The sequence below is a fragment of the Neopsephotus bourkii genome, unplaced genomic scaffold, assembly GCF_033783945.1.
Source record: "Neopsephotus bourkii isolate Nb327-2 ecotype Australia unplaced genomic scaffold, CSIRO-AGI_Nbou_v1 NB_5, whole genome shotgun sequence".
Taxonomy (NCBI): Eukaryota; Metazoa; Chordata; class Aves; order Psittaciformes; family Psittacidae; genus Neopsephotus; species Neopsephotus bourkii.
In genome coordinates, this window is record NW_026900522.1 from 1,079,185 (window position 1) to 1,097,232 (window position 18,048).

General features: G+C 45.3%; 1 protein-coding gene and 1 long non-coding RNA gene across 2 annotated transcripts in view; one reads left to right on the plus strand and one right to left on the minus strand.

The window, feature by feature from the left end:
* The window catches only part of LOC133219288 (uncharacterized), a 40,744-nt gene that overhangs the window by 22,001 nt on the left and 695 nt on the right, over window positions 1–18,048 (minus strand). The window contains exon 2 of the long non-coding RNA XR_009727393.1: window positions 17,194–17,305. This is a non-coding gene — a long non-coding RNA (uncharacterized LOC133219288). The remainder of the gene's footprint in view (window positions 1–17,193; window positions 17,306–18,048) is intronic.
* LOC133217965 (myosin heavy chain, skeletal muscle, adult-like) overlaps window positions 1–18,048 on the plus strand; it is a 49,093-nt gene that overhangs the window by 7,700 nt on the left and 23,345 nt on the right. The window lies entirely within an intron of this gene.

Sequence of the window (18,048 nt, forward strand, 5' to 3'; positions counted from 1 at the left end):
TTTGTAACCATTAATTTATCACTCAGAAAAGGGGTTATGCATTCAGACTGTTAGTTACAAAGTAGAAGGTCAGACTATAGAAGACCAAAAGTCAAATATTTGGTGAATTATCTTTCATGTGTGCGTGAAGTTGAAGAAACAAGTGTCTGGCAGTGGCATTGTGAGCACTCTGAGAGTCAGTAAAAAGAAGCAGAGAGCTCAAAGGGGGAGTCAGTGGTCTTGCCTTCATAGGGAGGAGGCAGATTCAGCTAGCTAACATGAAATACTCAGAACAGAGTTTTGCCTGAACCCTCAACTCTCTCTGAGATGGTGATTCCTTCAGGGGGTATCTCCATTTCACCAGGATATAGAACAATGAATTAATTTTGGAGTGTAAATGCAAGCCAGAGTTGAAGCGGTACTTGTAAATTCAGGTGCTGAAAAAGCCATCCACCCTGTGCCTAATAACTAACAGTTAATAATTCATTCAGTGATTGGGAAAGAAAGCTTCAAATTTCTCTTTAGTCTATGTATATATAGACACAGAGTTTCTGTTTCTGAAAAACACTCACAACATCCAGGGCGTTTTTTTTCTTCACTTAGTTGTCATATAGACAAGAGCTCTGTATGCTCTAAACTTAACTGGTATGAATCAAGGTCATAAATGGAATTTATACTGAAATAGAAGTTTTAGTTTTTCTTGTGTTGTAGTTTTTTTAATTTCTAATCTGGATTTTCTATGGTAGTTCATAAACAACATCCTGTGGTGATAAAATATTAATATTTAATATTGAGAGGCTGGCTAAAAATGTATTTTTATTAAAGAACATTCCTTTCCTCTAAAAGCCGCCTTTCTGTGATGTACTTGTGTTGGGGTCCCCAGTCTGGGTGGCACAATTTAGAACAGGTTAGACTGAAGTTTTTTTAACTATAAATACAGTGAGAGTGCATTAGGACAGCATCTCCTCTTCTGCTCTCCTGTTCTCTGCCAACTGATTGCAGAGACACAGCCTGTATATTGTTACACACAAAAAAAAAAAGGAGTGAAGAAAATCAATTAGTTCAGTGTTAACAAAGCCAGGTGTCCATCCTCGGGGAGTATTCTACTGAAGTAGCTTGTTAACTGCAACAGTTCTAAGGAATCAAACAGTAAACAACATGACAATACAGAGAGACTGGCTCTTGGTGAAGTGGCATAGCCAATATTATTTTAGCTCAAAAGTGGGGAGTTGAAAACAATCATGGATTGCTTTTAGTTGAAAGGAATATTCTTTTAGTAAAGATACTTTATAGCCAGACCCCTCAATTTTAAATATTAATAATTTTACCACCACAGTCCTATGAACCTTGTAGGCACACAGCACTTCACAAAATATTGCTTTAAATATACACAAAAGTATTTGATACTCAAATGTCACTTTACAAACTCATCTTAAAGTACACATTAAATTTCTTAAATTACCAACTAAAATCAGAACACTGTACTTAATTACCTGTTCATTTGAAAATTGCTATAGAAAAGGGAAAAATTGTGGTGTTTGCCTTAGTATATCCCATTGGACTTTCTTGTAAGATTTGTGTTTCACATTCATTTGGGACAAAACAAGTTCATTATACCAAAAACCCACCAAAGAGTAAGATGATGTGGTGATCAGCTGAAAGCCACATATGCCACTCCAGACACAGTATGAAAGGATGACACACAGCTGATGGACAAGAGTAAAAGCCACTTGCACAAGCAGAAATCATAATACATGTAGAGACAGCAAGCTTTTTTTCACTGAATTACTACTGATACTACTGGAGCTTTTACTCCCAGCATAATAAAGAGTTCAGAAGGATTCAGTTACAAAAACATATTTAATAATATGTTTGTGAAGAGAAATGTCTTCAAACACTTTCACCTTTATGTAAATGAAAAATTCTCACACCTACCACATAAGTGAGTCATTTTTAGGAGAGAGAAAAAAAGTTTCTGAAACAAAATTGTTTCCAACTGAGAAGCATTCCAGAAGCAAGCAAAAAGCAAGTTTAAAGTTGTTTGAGGAGAGGTCAACTTCAGATTATATTTTAACAAACATACATTAAAAAGTTCAGAAAACAAATCAAGAACACATGTGTCTCCCCACCAGGAAGCAGATAGTTTGGCTGATGCTGAGGAAAGATGTGACCAACTCATCAAAACCAAAATCCAGTTGGAAGCAAAAGTTAAAGAGGTTACTGAAAGGGCTGAGGAAGAGGAGGAAATAAATGCTGAGCTGACAGCCAAGAAGCGGAAACTGGAGGATGAATGCTCAGAGTTGAAGAAAGATATTGATGACCTTGAGTTAACACTGGCCAAGGTTGAAAAGGAAAAACATGCCACTGAAAACAAGGTATAAGGTAGAAGATGTCACTGTCACTCCAGAAAAGACATTTTGTTATACATGATTAACTTGCTCCCTTCTTCTCAAAGGTGAAAAACCTCACAGAAGAGATGGCAGGCCTGGACGAGACCATCGCCAAGCTGACAAAAGAGAAGAAGGCCTTCCAGGAGGCCCATCAGCAGACACTGGATGACCTGCAGGCAGAAGAGGACAAAGTCAATACATTGACCAAAGCTAAAATCAAGCTGGAGCAGCAAGTGGATGATGTAAGCAGACAAGCATACAGCAAGAACAGAATAGGTATGGAGTTAGAACTGTCTGCTTCATTGGTGGTCTTGTTCATTTAGCTTGAAGGGTCCCTGGAGCAAGAGAAGAAACTGCGCATGGACCTTGAGAGAGCCAAGAGAAAACTTGAAGGAGACCTGAAGCTGTCCCAGGACAGCATCATGGATTTAGAAAATGATAAGCAGCAGCTGGATGAGAAACTAAAGAAGTAAGTGTGGCTGAGGGGCACCTGAGTGCTGGACTGATGTGCTTTTTCTTTTTTTTTTTCAGCTCTAACACAGTTTTCTTTGCTCAAAGGAAAGATTTTGAAATCAGCCAGATCCAGAGTAGAATCGAGGATGAGCAAACCCTGGCCATGCAATTACAGAAGAAGATCAAGGAGCTGCAGGCAAGTCTCTGTTCTTTCTCCTCTGTCATGGTTTAAGCCCAGCCAGTGACCCACAACCTCACAGCTGCTCACTCACTTCCCCCCTTTTTCTCCTCCCTATTCCTGGAGGGCTAGGGGTGGAGAATCAAAAGAATGTAAATCCCATGGGTTGAGATAGGAACAGTTCAGTAACTAAAGTATAACACAAAACCACTACTGCTACCAGCAATAATAATAATGATAAGAAAAATAACAAGGAGAAAGAATACAATTGCTCAGCACCCACCAACCAATTCCCAGACCAACCCAAGTAGGAATCTAGGCCTTCCAGGTAACTCCCCCACTTTATATACTGGGCATGACGTGCCATGGTATGGAATACCCCTTTGGCTTGTTTCTGGCAGGTGTCCTGTCTCTGCTTCCTCCCAGCTTCCTGTGCCCCTCCTCACTGGCAGAGCATGAAACTGAAAAAGTCCTTGATCAGAGTAAATATTACTTAGCAACAGCTACAAACATCAGTGTTATCAGCATTGTTCTCAGGCTAAAGCTGAAAATGCAGCACTGTACCAGATACTAAAGAGGAGAAAAATAACTGTTACAGCTGAACCCAGGACACCCTCCCACACACATCCTCAGGTCAAGTAGGAGGAGGGCACGGGTGTGAATGGTCCCTGATATTCTCCAGGCTCGTACTGAGGAACTGGAGGAAGAAATTGAGGCAGAGCGAACCTCTCGGGCAAAAGCAGAGAAGCATCGGTCTGACCTCTCGAGGGAGCTGGAGGAGATCAGCGAGCGCCTGGAAGAAGCAGGAGGGGCGACCGCATCTCAGATCGAGATGAACAAGAAGCGTGAGGCCGAGTTCCAGAAGATGCGTCGTGACCTCGAAGAGGCCACGCTGCAGCACGAAGCCACGGCTGCTGCCCTGCGCAAGAAGCACGCGGACAGCACCGCTGAGCTTGGGGAGCAGATCGACAATCTGCAGCGAGTGAAGCAGAAGCTGGAGAAGGAGAAGAGTGAGCTGAAGATGGAGATTGATGATTTGTCCAGTAACATGCAGTCTGTCTCCAAGGCCAAGGTACAGAGCATCTGTCAGGTTACTGCCCTATGGTACATGACCTGATAGATGATTTTGAGACTTCTGACTACATTTTTCTTTCACACATAGTTGTATTGGTTTCAGGATGAGAACAGATTTGGGAACTTATTGATAGTCATTTTTCATTAAATGTATTTGACATTCCAGGCAAACCTGGAGAAGACATGTCGCACTCTGGAAGACCAGCTAAGTGAGATTAAGTCAAAAGAAGAAGAGCATCAGCGCATGATCAATGACCTCAATAGTCAAAGAGCTCGCCTTCAGACAGAAGCAGGTAACACCCTTCCCTCTCCCTGGAATGGGAGAACCTGTAATTGGTGATGACAAGAAAGAGTGGCGTTTTACTCAAGTTGTTGTATACTTTGTAAGCTGGTATACGTGATTTGAAGACACATAGGCTTAGAATTGCTTTTTAAGTTATAGTCTCTCTGTATAATTTGTCAGGTGAATATTCACGCAAGATCGAAGAAAAAGATGGTTTGATATCTCAGCTCTCCCGAAGCAAACAGGCATTTACCCAACAGATCGAGGAACTAAAGAGACATTTAGATGAAGAAGTAAAGGTAGGAAATATGTTTATATTTCCTGTAGGGGGATTGACTTTGGATTCAGATTCCATTTTCTTTCTAGATATTTCCTACACTCACATAAAATCAAAATATCTTAACCACGTGGTTTTAATATGGGAGCTTCCAAACTAGACTAACAATATTGCCACTTCCGTCTCTCATGTGAGAAGAAAAGTTGAGGGTAGCATCACCTCTAACCTGGTTACTGGGACAAGAAAGGACAACATTAGGTCTTTATTCATATTGCAAATGACATAAAAAGATTTGAGATATGTCTAAAAAAATTTGCTTCTTATTTTGCTTTTGTAATGGAAGCTGAAACTTTAGGACATATCTAAAAGGATTCAGCAATTCCCAGCCTTAAAATTGTAATTTACATTTTGCCCATAATCTCTCCTGAGGTAACATTCTAGATTCTGATGAATGAAGCAATAAGAATCTTCTTAGAACATGGAATAGTGTACCTGTCTTCCTTGGACTTTAAGTGTCAGATTCAAAAAATTTTCAACAGGGTTCTCTAAGTTGCCATTTTATTATCTCGCAAGCAATTAGTTCTCCTAATTCCACTGTCTCTCTACTCAGGCCAAGAATGCGCTGGCCCACGCCTTGCAGTCTGCTCGCCATGACTGTGACTTGCTCCGGGAACAATATGAGGAGGAGCAGGAAGCCAAGGGGGAGCTGCAGCGCACCCTATCTAAGGCCAACAGCGAAGTGGCCCAGTGGAGAACCAAATATGAGACGGATGCCATTCAGCGCACGGAGGAGCTGGAAGAGGCAAAGTAAGTTGTGGTAGGATGTGAGGAAGCCAATGGGGGGCTGAAAATATAAAGAAAACATTGGAAAGAGACACACCAAGATATTCCGAGGAATAAGTCACAGATTTGCCTTGGGAAGGGTAACAGAGAGTGGAAAATTTTATCCTGTAGAAGGCCTAGTGTTTCAGTAAAGGCAAAGGGTAAGAACAGCACATAAGAAGCCCTTCGTTCTGTTTGATGGCAGATTGAAAAATAATTAAGCAAGCTCTTGTGAAAAGCACATTGGTTTCTCTATGCCAAGTAAGGAACTTTCCTCAGGAAGAAGCTGGCACAGCGCCTGCAGGAAGCAGAGGAACATGTTGAAGTTGTCAATGCCAAATGTGCCTCCCTGGAAAAGACAAAGCAGAGGCTGCAGAATGAAGTGGAGGACCTGATGATTGACGTGGAGAGATCAAATGCTGCCTGTGCAGCTTTGGATAAGAAGCAGAAGAACTTTGACAAGGTCTTTCAGGCTCCAGACTGGGGGCTCCTGGGCAGAGCATTCCCTCCTCTTTGTCATGCCCATACTGACACCCGCTTTCTCTTCAGATCCTGGCAGAATGGAAGCAGAAGTATGAGGAAACACAGGCTGAGCTGGAAGCCTCCCAGAAGGAGGCCCGCTCTCTCAGCACGGAGTTGTTTAAGATGAAGAATGCGTATGAGGAGTCCTTGGACCACCTGGAAACGCTGAAGCGCGAGAACAAGAACTTGCAGCGTAAGTCCCTGTCCCTCTGCTCCTGGCAGGGCTTTCTCAGCACCCCCCAGTACCCGCTGCTTCACATGGGTCTGTGCCTTCAGGGGGAAAAGATGCCTCTCACCTTGGTGTGTAGGGAACCTTCCCATTCTGTTCTGTGGCCAATCATGCCATTGGTCGTTGTTCCCACAGAGGAGATTTCTGACCTCACGGAGCAGATTGCTGAGGGAGGAAAAGCGATTCATGAGCTGGAGAAAGCCAAGAAGCAGATTGAGCAGGAGAAATGTGACCTCCAGGCATCACTGGAGGAAGCTGAGGTACACACAGAACTAATAGCTGTGTCCAGTTTGAATGTATGGTAACAGTTATCTGCAGAGATGGCAGGAAAGCAAGCCTACAAGTGAGGCTTGGTCACTTCCCTTTTTAAAGTGCTGCAAAAAAGATTACTTAGAAAAGAAGCACTACTTTAAGTCACTGTTCCTGCTGACTTGTCCAGGCCTCCCTAGAACATGAAGAGGGAAAGATCCTGCACCTCCAACTTGAGCTCAACCAGGTCAAAGCTGAGATTGACAGGAAGGTAGCAGAGAAAGATGAGGAAATTGACCAGCTGAAGAGAAACCACCTCAGAATTGTGGAGTCCTTGCAGAGCAGCCTGGATGCTGAGATCAGGAGCAGGAATGAAGCCCTGCGGCTGAAGAAGAAGATGGAGGGAGATCTGAATGAAATGGAGATCCAGCTCAGCCATGCCAATCGTGTGGCTGCTGAGGCACAAAAGCACCTGAGAAACACACAGGCAGCACTCAAGGTCTGTTCATCAAAGCTGCAGGAGGAGATATGACAGCTCTGACACTTTTGACACCCAAGCTTGCACTGCCACCTTGTAATTTCTGTTGCTTCTTTTACAGGATACCCAGATTCAATTGGACGATGCTCTGAGGACACAGGAAGACCTGAAGGAGCAGGTGGCCATGGTGGAGCGCAGAGCAAACCTGTTGCAGGCTGAAGTTGAGGAGCTACGGGCAGCTTTGGAGCAAACAGAACGGTCCAGGAAAATAGCTGAGCAGGAGCTTCTGGATGCCACTGAACGTGTGCAGCTCCTCCATACCCAGGTCAGGGCGTGGTGTAAAACCAGTTGTGTTGACACTCACCAAACACAGAATGCTGCTATATACAAGATGATAGGGAGAACTGGAATGAGCTGTGTACTGCTGTCCACAAGGAGAGGCATGCTCCATGCCCATCATTTAAGGCCACCCCTGGCATTTTGTAAACAACCATTTTTACAAAGGTTTTGAGTTGCAGGCTTGAAGAGCAAATACTTGGCTGCTGCTGAGGGTTTGGCATTGCAGACCTCATATTACAAGTCTTGCCATATCTCTTTGCACAGAACACCAGTTTGATCAACATCAAGAAGAAGCTGGAAACAGACATTGCCCAAATTCAGGGTGAGATGGAGGATACTATCCAGGAAGCCCGCAATGCTGAAGAGAAGGCCAAGAAGGCCATCACAGATGTGAGTCAGGGGCTCCTTTCATTGCTCAAAAATAAGTGCTATCTCCCCAGAATGTCTCCAGCCCCAGAAGGGTTTTGATCCTTTGCTCTCCTCAGGCGGCCATGATGGCAGAAGAGCTGAAGAAGGAGCAGGACACCAGTGCCCACCTGGAGAGGATGAAGAAGAACCTGGACCAGACGGTGAAGGACCTGCAGCACCGTCTAGATGAGGCTGAGCAGTTGGCACTGAAAGGAGGCAAGAAGCAAATCCAGAAGCTGGAGGCCAGAGTGCGTAGGGCTGGTGTTTGTGCAAGAGTGAGCATGTCCCTTGGAGAGATAGCAGGGAAGCTCCAAAGATGGGCTTGTGATTGCAGGTGCGGGAGCTGGAAGGGGAGGTTGATGCTGAGCAGAAGCGCAGCGCTGAGGCTGTGAAGGGTATGCGCAAATATGAGAGGAGGGTGAAGGAGCTGACCTACCAGGTAAGGCAGGTGGTGTCCTTGGGCTCACACAGACTCTCTCTGACAAGGGTAATTGCTAACACGTGTGGGAAAACCAATTCACTCTCCTGTTTTCCGAACCTTTTAGTCTGAGGAGGATCGGAAGAATATTCTCAGGCTCCAGGATCTGGTGGACAAGCTGCAAACAAAGGTGAAATCCTACAAGAGACAAGCTGAAGAGGCTGTAAGTATTGTGTACAGTGGTAATTGACATTTCTTCCTGAGGAGAAACACAAATATAAGAAATGAATATGTGTTTTTTTTGGAGAGCATAGAATCTGATGAACAATGATGAACTGCATGTGCAAGGAAAGAAATGTCAGTCACCACAGAATAGTTTAGTGTATGCCTACAAGAAATTCCTCCTTGTAAAGCTTGTAAGGAGTGGTTATCCATGAGAAATGTAATGACTAGGAACAGAATCCTGAGTATGGTTGACATTGCTTTCTTCTGGTCAGTCGCCTGTCAGGGATGAACTAAAGTGATGTCCTGCCATCTTTTGTACAAGACAACAGATTGGGAGATGCAGCTCACAACCAACCTCTCAACTGATAAATTTTTTCAGGTTCTTTCCTGCATTGCCCAGTATAGACAGGTTTTGCTGTTTTATGATAAGTGAATGATTTATGAGAGGGACATGACTGGGTTCTGATTCATCTCCTATAAGTTCTTTACCTTACTTCAGAGGGTGCAGGCCTAGAACACTGAGCCAGAACAGGAGACAGACATGTTTAGCTCATCTGATGAACTGGAAATAAGTTTTTATTTCTTCTGCAAAGCAACTATCTTCATAAGTCAAAGCAATGATATCTGTGACTGGAGACAATGTCTAGAAGAGGAGGGTTGATTGTACATGGCAGTGTATTGGTTTGGAAGAAGAAACAGGCAGCTACCTCACAGTGCTGTCATAACAGGCATGGAGAAAGAATGAGAAGCTACACTTATCTAGTGGGGAGTAGCAGGAGGGAGCAGGTACTTTCTCTCAGAGGACAACATAAACTCCCTTCTGGGGAGTATGCATGTTGCTTCCTGGTGCTGGTGCTCTTTCTTAGCCCTAATGTTTGAGTGTGGAGAGTAACAAACTGCAGCCCAAAGAGATTTTCTTGGCAGCTAAAATCAGAAACTGGTGTGCTGTCCACCCTACTTTGCATATTCCAGAGGACAGAACTGGGACAATTCAAAACCTGTTTTGGTTGGTTTGGATGAAATAATTTAAGCAAGGGAGATGAGGAAGTCTGTGTGAGGCTTACGTGTAAGCAGTGTGGGTGGGGAATGGAGATTTGTGCCTTCCCACAGCAAAGACCTGCAGTCCCACAAGGCTGAGGTGCAGGAGTGAAACCCCTGCCCTGGGCTCCTCACCACCAATTCCCTCTTCCCGCACAGGAGGAGCTGTCCAATGTCAACCTCTCCAAGTTCCGCAAGATCCAGCATGAGCTGGAGGAAGCTGAGGAGCGGGCTGACATTGCAGAGTCCCAGGTCAACAAGCTCCGAGTGAAGACCCGGGAGGTATTTCACATCAAGAAGATAGGAGAGGAAGAGTGAGGCTGTCATGAGGCAGCAAAGTGACCTGAGGGCTGCACAAAATGTGAACCTCTTGGTCACTTTCTTCTGTAATGAGTCTTTGTACCCACCCTAATGTCTAGAGAATAAAGACTGTAGATTCCTCTGCATGCACACTATAAATGGGTGCTGCCTTTGTTTTCATTTCTTTTCTTTTTGATTAAGCTTGTGATACTGTTTTCTCACTATTCCTGGCTTGAGGAAGGGAGAAGCTAATGCAAACTCTGCATTAAGAACCCATAAACTTAGAGGCTGTCCATTCCTGTGGAGTCTACTGGTAGTCTAGCCTGTTCCATCTCCACAAGCTCCTTGCCCTGTTCCTGCCTTCAAGTACTCGTCATGCCTCTCCCATTGTCCTTTCATCACAAACCCTAAACGTCAGTTATCAGGAGTTCCAGTGCAGTGCACCATGAACAACCAACATTTTTTTGGCACACAGGGCACTGTCAGGAAACACTGATAGTGCCTCTAAGTTGTGCCACTATCTTATCTGAAGATCCTCTCAGCTGCTTCCACCCCTGCTCCTGCTGGAAAGACTGTCCCTTCAGGCACTGCATGGCACCAACATCCTTATCAACACATCACCTCTATTCCTTTCTCACATACCGTACCTTGCTTCTGGCCTTCCTACTGGCTAAAGAGACAATATATTCTGGAGAAGAAGGGGAGGGGGGAATTGTTAAACACTTTTTCCTTCATTCAGACGATGTTCTGAACAGCACAGGCACAGTGGGCATGTGCAGCTGTGGTGTCTCATGTGCTCTGTCAGCCATCTCAACTGGATTATTCCAATGCATTAAGCCTCGCATCTAGTTTGGGTGTAGGGCACACGCACAATGTCAAGTTATGTTGTAGACAAGCCCACCAAATGTCTGCGTAAGATGATGTGTTCATAGAACCCACAGTTGCCTGCTTCCAAATAATTTCTGTCCCTTCTTTTCAGGGAGACCACACTGCCTTGGATGATTTTCTCAGGAGCCTCACAGCCTGCAGGGCTGTGTCTACAGTGCATCAACCACAGGTTACCAGTAGCTGAGGGCTGTTTAGTTAATTTGGAGATCCTTTTGGCCGTATCAACTTACAGATTTGCATGCACTGCTGCAGCTCTACCTATCTGAAGTGTTCACTGCCAGGGACCCCAGGTGACTCCAGGCTGCAGGAGCTCTTGATGCAGACCGGTGTGGAGGGAATGAGAAGCACTTTAACAGCAACTGAGAGTGAAGTGCAGCTGACACTAAAAAGAAAGAAGAAGCAGACTCAGGAGCAGATGTCAAGGTACGTATTGATGTTGAAAACTTCTGACAGTCTGCAGCTTTGCACCTCTTCTGCAACCATACAGAGTACTAGTGTTCAGAGCAGAGGTGGGTCCTTCATGAGGCATTATAGCCTAGCAGGGCCACAAGAATGGGAGTGGGGCTGGTGGTGTGTGCTGCAGGGACGCAAGTCATGCAGAAAATGATTGTGCCCAAGCCTGAGGCACGTAGCTGCTGAATGCCTTCCACCTTAACTCACCTACAGTGTTTTCAAGGTAGAGCTTGCCAGTGGATCCTTGGGGTTATCCTTAGGGCTGACACTGTCTGCTTGGCTTAAGTCAGTTCTAGAGGCTTGGTCTACAAATAGGTGCTTACAGTGCTGGGAAGTTGTAACTGACAGCTTCACGGCTGTACATCTATGGACACAATATGCAAAGGGCTTTCACCTTCCTGTCTCCCAAGTGCAGCTACATCAGTTCACTGGCTGTCAAAAGGAAGTCCAGCCTGCTTCCATTATCACTACTGAGCATTGGAGAGCAGATCCTATGTCAGTGCTGTCACTGACCTAGAGAGCAATAGGAAATGGTTCTTTAGGAGTAGACCTCAGTTTTTAATCAGAAGGACCTTGAGAAAGCAACCCAGGACCTTGCAGAGACTCCAGACTAGTCGCCCCTTCTCATGACACTGCACATTTCCCCATGGGTCCTTAGCAGACGGCCAACCTCGTTCACCACTTCTCTACCCCTGCAGCCTTTCTCTTGCCTGGCAGAGTGCATTGGCCTGTGTTCACAGCCAGGCTCTTGCCTGCTAAGCTCTGTTCACAGCCAGAGCCTTGCCTGCTAAGCTCATCTATGAGCTAACTGCTCCTCTTGGTCATCCCGAGAATCTCTAGCCCCACCTGCAGGCATCTCCAAAATGTGATGCTTGGAGATAGCTTCTCTGATGGCTTGTACAAAAGCAGTCACAAAGAACGTTGATGGGAAAGGACAGGCAAGGCACTGAAGAAGCAGCTCTTGAAGAAGCAGCTCTTGCATGATGGGTATGACTCTGTCTCTTTTGATCTAACATAGCCTTTCTCAGACTCCGTTTTGAAAAGTCAACTGTTTCTTCACTTGCATGCAGTTACACAGCCTCTGGTTTTGTGTAGCTTACATGCATATGGTTGAAAATGAAGCAGGCAACCACGTGCCCTGAGCTCAGGGACAGATACACATAGAATCACAGAATGGTTAGGGTTGGAAAGGACCATAAGATCATCTAGTTCCAACCCCCCTGCCATAGGCAGGGACACCTCACACTAAACCATCTCACCCAAGGCTTAGTCCAACCTGGTCTTGAGCACCATCAGGGATGGAGCATTCACAACCTCCCTGGGCAACCCATTCCAGTGCCTCACCACCCTAACAGGAAAATATTTCCTCCTTATATCCAATCTAAACTTCCCCTGTTTAAGTTTTAACCCATTACCCCTTGTCCTGTCACTACAGTCCCAATGAAGAGTCCCTCCCCAGCATCCCTATAAGCATGGGCAGTGCTGATGATCTAAGGCTTGGCCTTGTATCCCCAGCAAATTCCCAGCTCCCTCCTTGACCCCTCCTCCTGAGCCAGGAGGACCAGCCCGTCATGTGTGTCCCTTCAACCTCAGTGTCAGGAGCTCAGAATAGCCCTGCTCTCACAAGACTCCTGCCCAGGGTCATGCCTGTTTGTGGAGGTGATCCGTTTCCACTAATAGCGCTCAAAGACATTCCTTGGCGGGTAGGTTGCCTTCTATATCTCAGCACAACGTGCTGCCATGCAGGAGCTGGACAACTGTGGTGTGTCCTAAGATGGCAGATGCTATTCTTACCGCAGAGAGACTTGCTCCGGCACAGCTCCTTCCTCAGCTGAAAGGTTAAAAACATGCTGTCCCATGGGGAACACAGAAGCTGCCCAGGTACTTTCAGTAGTCAGCTCACTTTGGGGGCATCCTTCTCTTGCAAACAAAAAAGTAAATAGGTGGGCTGAGCTGTAGCTCTGAATGTGCAGAACTTTACAGCTGCCTTCCTTTGAGTCCCTGTCTGGGTGAGGATGAAGATGTTTGTGCTGTACACCAGAGATCCCTCAAGGGCCACTGCAGTATCAGGGCTGCAGAAGCAGCCCTGGCCAGACCGGTGGCTGTCACAGGGAGACCCAGCTCTGCCTGCAGCCTGGCTCCACAAGCCCTTGGGAGAGCTCGGTAGAGCTGGAGTCACTGCCTGGTTCGGTCACCACAAGCAATCAGGCTGAGCAAATGGAGGTCCAGAGACATCAGCTGGGCCAGAGGCTGTGCCTTTCGCCTCAGCACTTGGACTGTGGTTCAGAGGACACGGGCCCCTGCAGCTTTATTCTCAGCTTGGTCTTGTCACCTGACACTGAAGGGACAGACAAGTACTTTTAGGGATCCTTGGCAGAAACACGGTGGCTTCATTCCCACAGGGCACCGGTGGCAGGGCTGCAGCAGCTCCTATCAGTCCCACGGAGCTCAGCCGGGCCCGAGGCCCCATTGCCAGGGGGTGGCACCATGGAGCCGCCGAGGTGGAGCCTCCAATGGGCGCCTGGTCGCTGCAGACCAGCAGTCCCAGCAGCCGGGTTAAACCGCAGCCTGCAGGGTCAGTCAGTCTCATGTGTTCTCCACTGGGACAGGACAAAGACAGCTGGAACGGGCCAAAGAAGGCCTGGAACTGCTAAGGACATAGTTGTGAATGAAAAGACCCTGAGCTGACAGGAGCAGCCACTGGTAGTATGAAGGGGCTCATTTGCACTGGGCGCTCTCCTGAGTACCTCATAGGCGCTGGAAGCGTGCGGCTCTTGAAAGGACAACATGAGGAATGGCCCTGTCAACTCCACCATGCACCTGGTAGAGCAGCCTAAGGACAGCGACTGCAGCACCTGCTTTGACAGCCATGATCTGCCTGTCTGAGGCTCACAGTGAACGTACAAGGAGAGATCCAGAGTTCTGGATCACCCTTGCTCATCTTAGGATGACTATGAGATCCATTCTCCACAGATTAGGTTCTCCTAGGCAATTAGGTCAGCAAGGGTGACAGGGGAAGCTTTTTGCAGCCTAAAGTGTAGACAAGCCATTCCTGTAGTCTACCTTTGTGCTATCTCAAAACACACAAGTAATCACAGCCTTCTTCCTTGTGAAGTGTATGTGAAATTGGCACTATGACCCAAGGTAAGCTCCCCTCAGCCTTCACTGTTTAAGCAGGAAAGCAGAGTAGGACTACAGTGGGAAGAAGAAATCCTGCCTCTCATCTGCCTCTCCTGTCCTGAGGTTTCCTCTTGTAGAGAAAGCCTGGGGCTGGGGCGAGAGCAATCCTCTTCCCCCCAGAAGGACCAGTGCCCTGGGAGAGAGGGCTCCTGTGACAGGCACGGTAAGTCACTAACGCACAGGTGAAATACAGGCTGTCTTCCCTAGCGAGTAGAGTGGCAGGATAGGTGATCAGTGGGGCAGAACAGCAAGTGCTGAGGATTTGGCATCTGCACTAATTGGCTGTTGGGGGGAAACAGTGGCAGTGACAAGAACTGAATGCCAGTTGGAGATGGAGGCCCATCAGATGTGCTCTTGGAGGCAGATTGGAGAGAGATTTGCTTCAATAGAATTTTCCTGTTTGAAACTAAGTACTTATGACTCCCCATGCAATTAATGGTGATTGCACCATGGCATGCATGTGTGGTCCTCAGGTGAGGCAGGGGCTGGGTGACACCTACCTCAAAGACATTTCCCTGCCCCAAAGGAGATGGTCCAGTCTGGGTGTCTCTGTGCAGCTGAGGCTGCAGTTACAGAAACACTCTCCAGCTGCACTGCCTTAAAACCTTCTCCTTCATCTTGTTGACAGGGGTGAAGTCTTTTCTCTACTTCTACCCTGCTATGTGGCAGGGAGTTAGCAATGACTGCAGAAGGAGAAGGCTTTGGAAGGCCAAGTACTTGACTTATGTAGGTAAGCAGCGCTTCATGCCCCTGACTCTGTGGATCGCCTCTCAAGGAGGAGCTTGTGGCAAGAATGTGACATTTCCTTCATGATACAAGTACTGAAATGGTAACGGTGTCCCAGCATGAGCCTGCCAGAGACCTGTCCCTTGAGGGCCAAGAGTCTTTGGGATAAAATACACGATGCCAGGTAAAGAGCACTTGGGAATCCTGTCCCAGGATTTCTGTTGGCTTTTAAAGCAGAGGTATTCAGTGCTACACTTGAGAGCCACAACATATAGCTGCAAAGTTCAGCAGCCATTTTAACCACACCACGATTACCATGACTGCCTGCTGCAGTTGTCTGATGTGGTTGTTATGTGAAAATTTGTGAAGGGCCTGAGAGTCTATAGGAGAGGGGCATCTAAGCACTTCTTCAGGGAAGAATGGAACCATAATTAAAAGTAGCTATGGGAAACTGGAGAAATTTTCTCAGATTTTCAGAAGGAAATATAATGAAGAGAAACAATGTACTTTGGGGAAGATGCAGACAATGCATGGTTTATGGCTGTTGAACTAAGAAGGAAAGGAAGTGGGGATTGTAACATAACAGAAGTTAACACTGGGGAAAAAGAAGACAGTTTGATAGTTTTGAATGCTTCTAGGCAAGTTTTTGGTCTGTACTGGTGTTTGGATGTATTGTTAAAGATCTAGGAAGTGTCTATAGTGGGAAACAATTCACATTTCAATGGGTTTGTTTGGTAAATATGTGACTAGGAAAAACACTACCTTTTCTGTGGAAAATATAGTTTGAACAAAATAAGGTAATGAAAATATTTAGTGTAAATTAGAAATACCTTAAATATTTTATTTGCCTTACTTGAGAAGTATCATATTCTTTAGGATTTTAAAGTCATATCACTGTTATAAGGTGTTTTATTGTGCAGGGAATTTTTTTGATCCTTGCAACTTGCTGCACTTTTCAATCTGAACTAATGACCTCAGTCAAGTTGTGCTCTTCCTAAAGCCATCTTTAGATAGATTATTCTAGCACTACATATTGTTCTGTGCGTGAATTACAGTGCAGTTTATTGAGGATGTGATATATTATGTTATTAGAAGGCATGTAGAACACCAGTGAAAAATGGAAGTTTTCTTTTTCTTAACTTGTGATTATCTTCTATATGTGGACCTCTCAGAGAAAAGTTTAAAATAAATGCAGATAATTGGCTCAAATAGAACTTGTGGCCCATATGGTCAGTAGGGGACTGACAGGGAATATCTGGAGCAGAAAAGCAGTGGTCTAGTAATAGTAGCACAAATAGTTGAAGATATTTCCCATCTGACACTGTTTGTCAATAAAGTAAAATTCAGTAGTTCACACTGTGAGCTTCCCATCACACTCCAAGCAAAGAGGAGGGTATCACCTAGCACCTCAGCTTTGCTACTCAGGGTTCATGACAGTGCTCTTGCACCTTCCACAGAATAGGTATCCCCCCAGCCCCACCATGCCAGCAGCGTAGCCCCAACACCAGCACAGTACTGCTGGGAGAAATACAGTTCAACACAAATGAAGGCTTTGGAAACCCAAGGAGGTAAAGTTCAAGTTTAGCTAATATGTGAATCAGACAGCAGTGTAGGATCATGGGATGACTCTGCTTTGAGAGCTTACAAGGCACCCTGGTTCAGGAATATATGGCCAACTGAAGGGATTTGTCAAGGAGCTGAAGAGACTGACCTGTGCTGCCAAAAATGGCAGTGACCAGAAGAAGTGGTTGTTGCACATTTAGCTATTAGTTTAATATCAGAAAAGGGTGATTTTGTGTGAATACCAGTGTGTATCCTGACCTCCAGTGCAAGGTGTTATCCTCTTATTCTCCAAACTGAAAGCAAGTTTTGAGAATCCTCTCCTTTCAGTGTAAATAATGAATATGGGAATTACCAACAGAAGACATCTCACAGTGTATCAATACTGCAAACTCTTCCTTCACTTGAGAATGCCTTGTGTAATCTAAATAGTTTTAATGTTCAGAAGACTTTCTTGTTTTATCACAAAAGTAGGCAAAATGTTTGGATGTAATTGTAACATCTGCTTAGAGCAACAAAAAGCTAGTTGTGAAAATCTAAACAAATGTATCTCCATAGTGTAGCCTCTCCCTGCTTCTCTCACAGGTGTACTGTCAACAGAGAAATAAGCTAATTCATCAAGTTTCTGGTCATTTTAGTTTGTATTGCTGTCCTTGTTTCTTCTCCTTTCATGTAATTCTCCAACTCCTTTTGCCTTTTCCTTCCCTTTCCATGCCCCACTCACCTGTTCTGTAACTGAAGCTGTTCAGCTGCTTTGTCATGTGATGGAAAGGGCATCCTAAATGTCACCTCCTCGGCCAGGACCTACTGCTCACATATATCTTCTCTGACATTTGCTGTGGAGATAGGAGGAATTTCAGTAACCATAGAAATCTCATGCACACTCAAGAGCTTCTCCTCTTAAGATCTCCATGAACTGTGTGTTAACTGTCTTCAGCTGATTTTGCCCTCCCTCTTCATTCTTTGCATTACTGTTGCTTTTATTCAGCGGGCAGCTACTTAAGTTTCATCAGAACAAAGTAAAGATATTCCTGGGTTTTAAAAATTATTGTTGAAACTTCTGAAGTAGGAGTCACTTCTTTTTTCCCTGCTGTGAGGTCAAATAACTGTATAAAGCATTGCAGAAAGCAGTCTCCAAACAAAGTAGCAGGATCAGAAGACAGCAAAGGCTATATCAGTCCATTCACAATTAACCTGAGGTACAAGGATGTTCTGAACAGCAGCAGACATAAAGGTTAACTCACTTGCACTTTGTCTTTGCAGTAGCCAAATCAATAACTGTCCCAATGTTCCTTACCTATTACCAGGTTAGTCTTCTATTTCTTAGGCTTATCACTGGCTTTTCCCTAGAAATAATTTCAAACTTATTTCCTACTCCATCTTTTTTAACACTGCTCATCTGGAATAATAGCTCAAATCCCTGAAAGACATGTCTTAACATAAACAATTTCCCAGACTAGGTATGATACGACAGGAATGGAGAACGGACTCACTGTAATTCCCTTTAATTCAAGGTCTAGTACAAGATGTCCCTGCTCATTGCAGGGGGATTGGACCGGATGGCCTTTGAAGGTCCCTT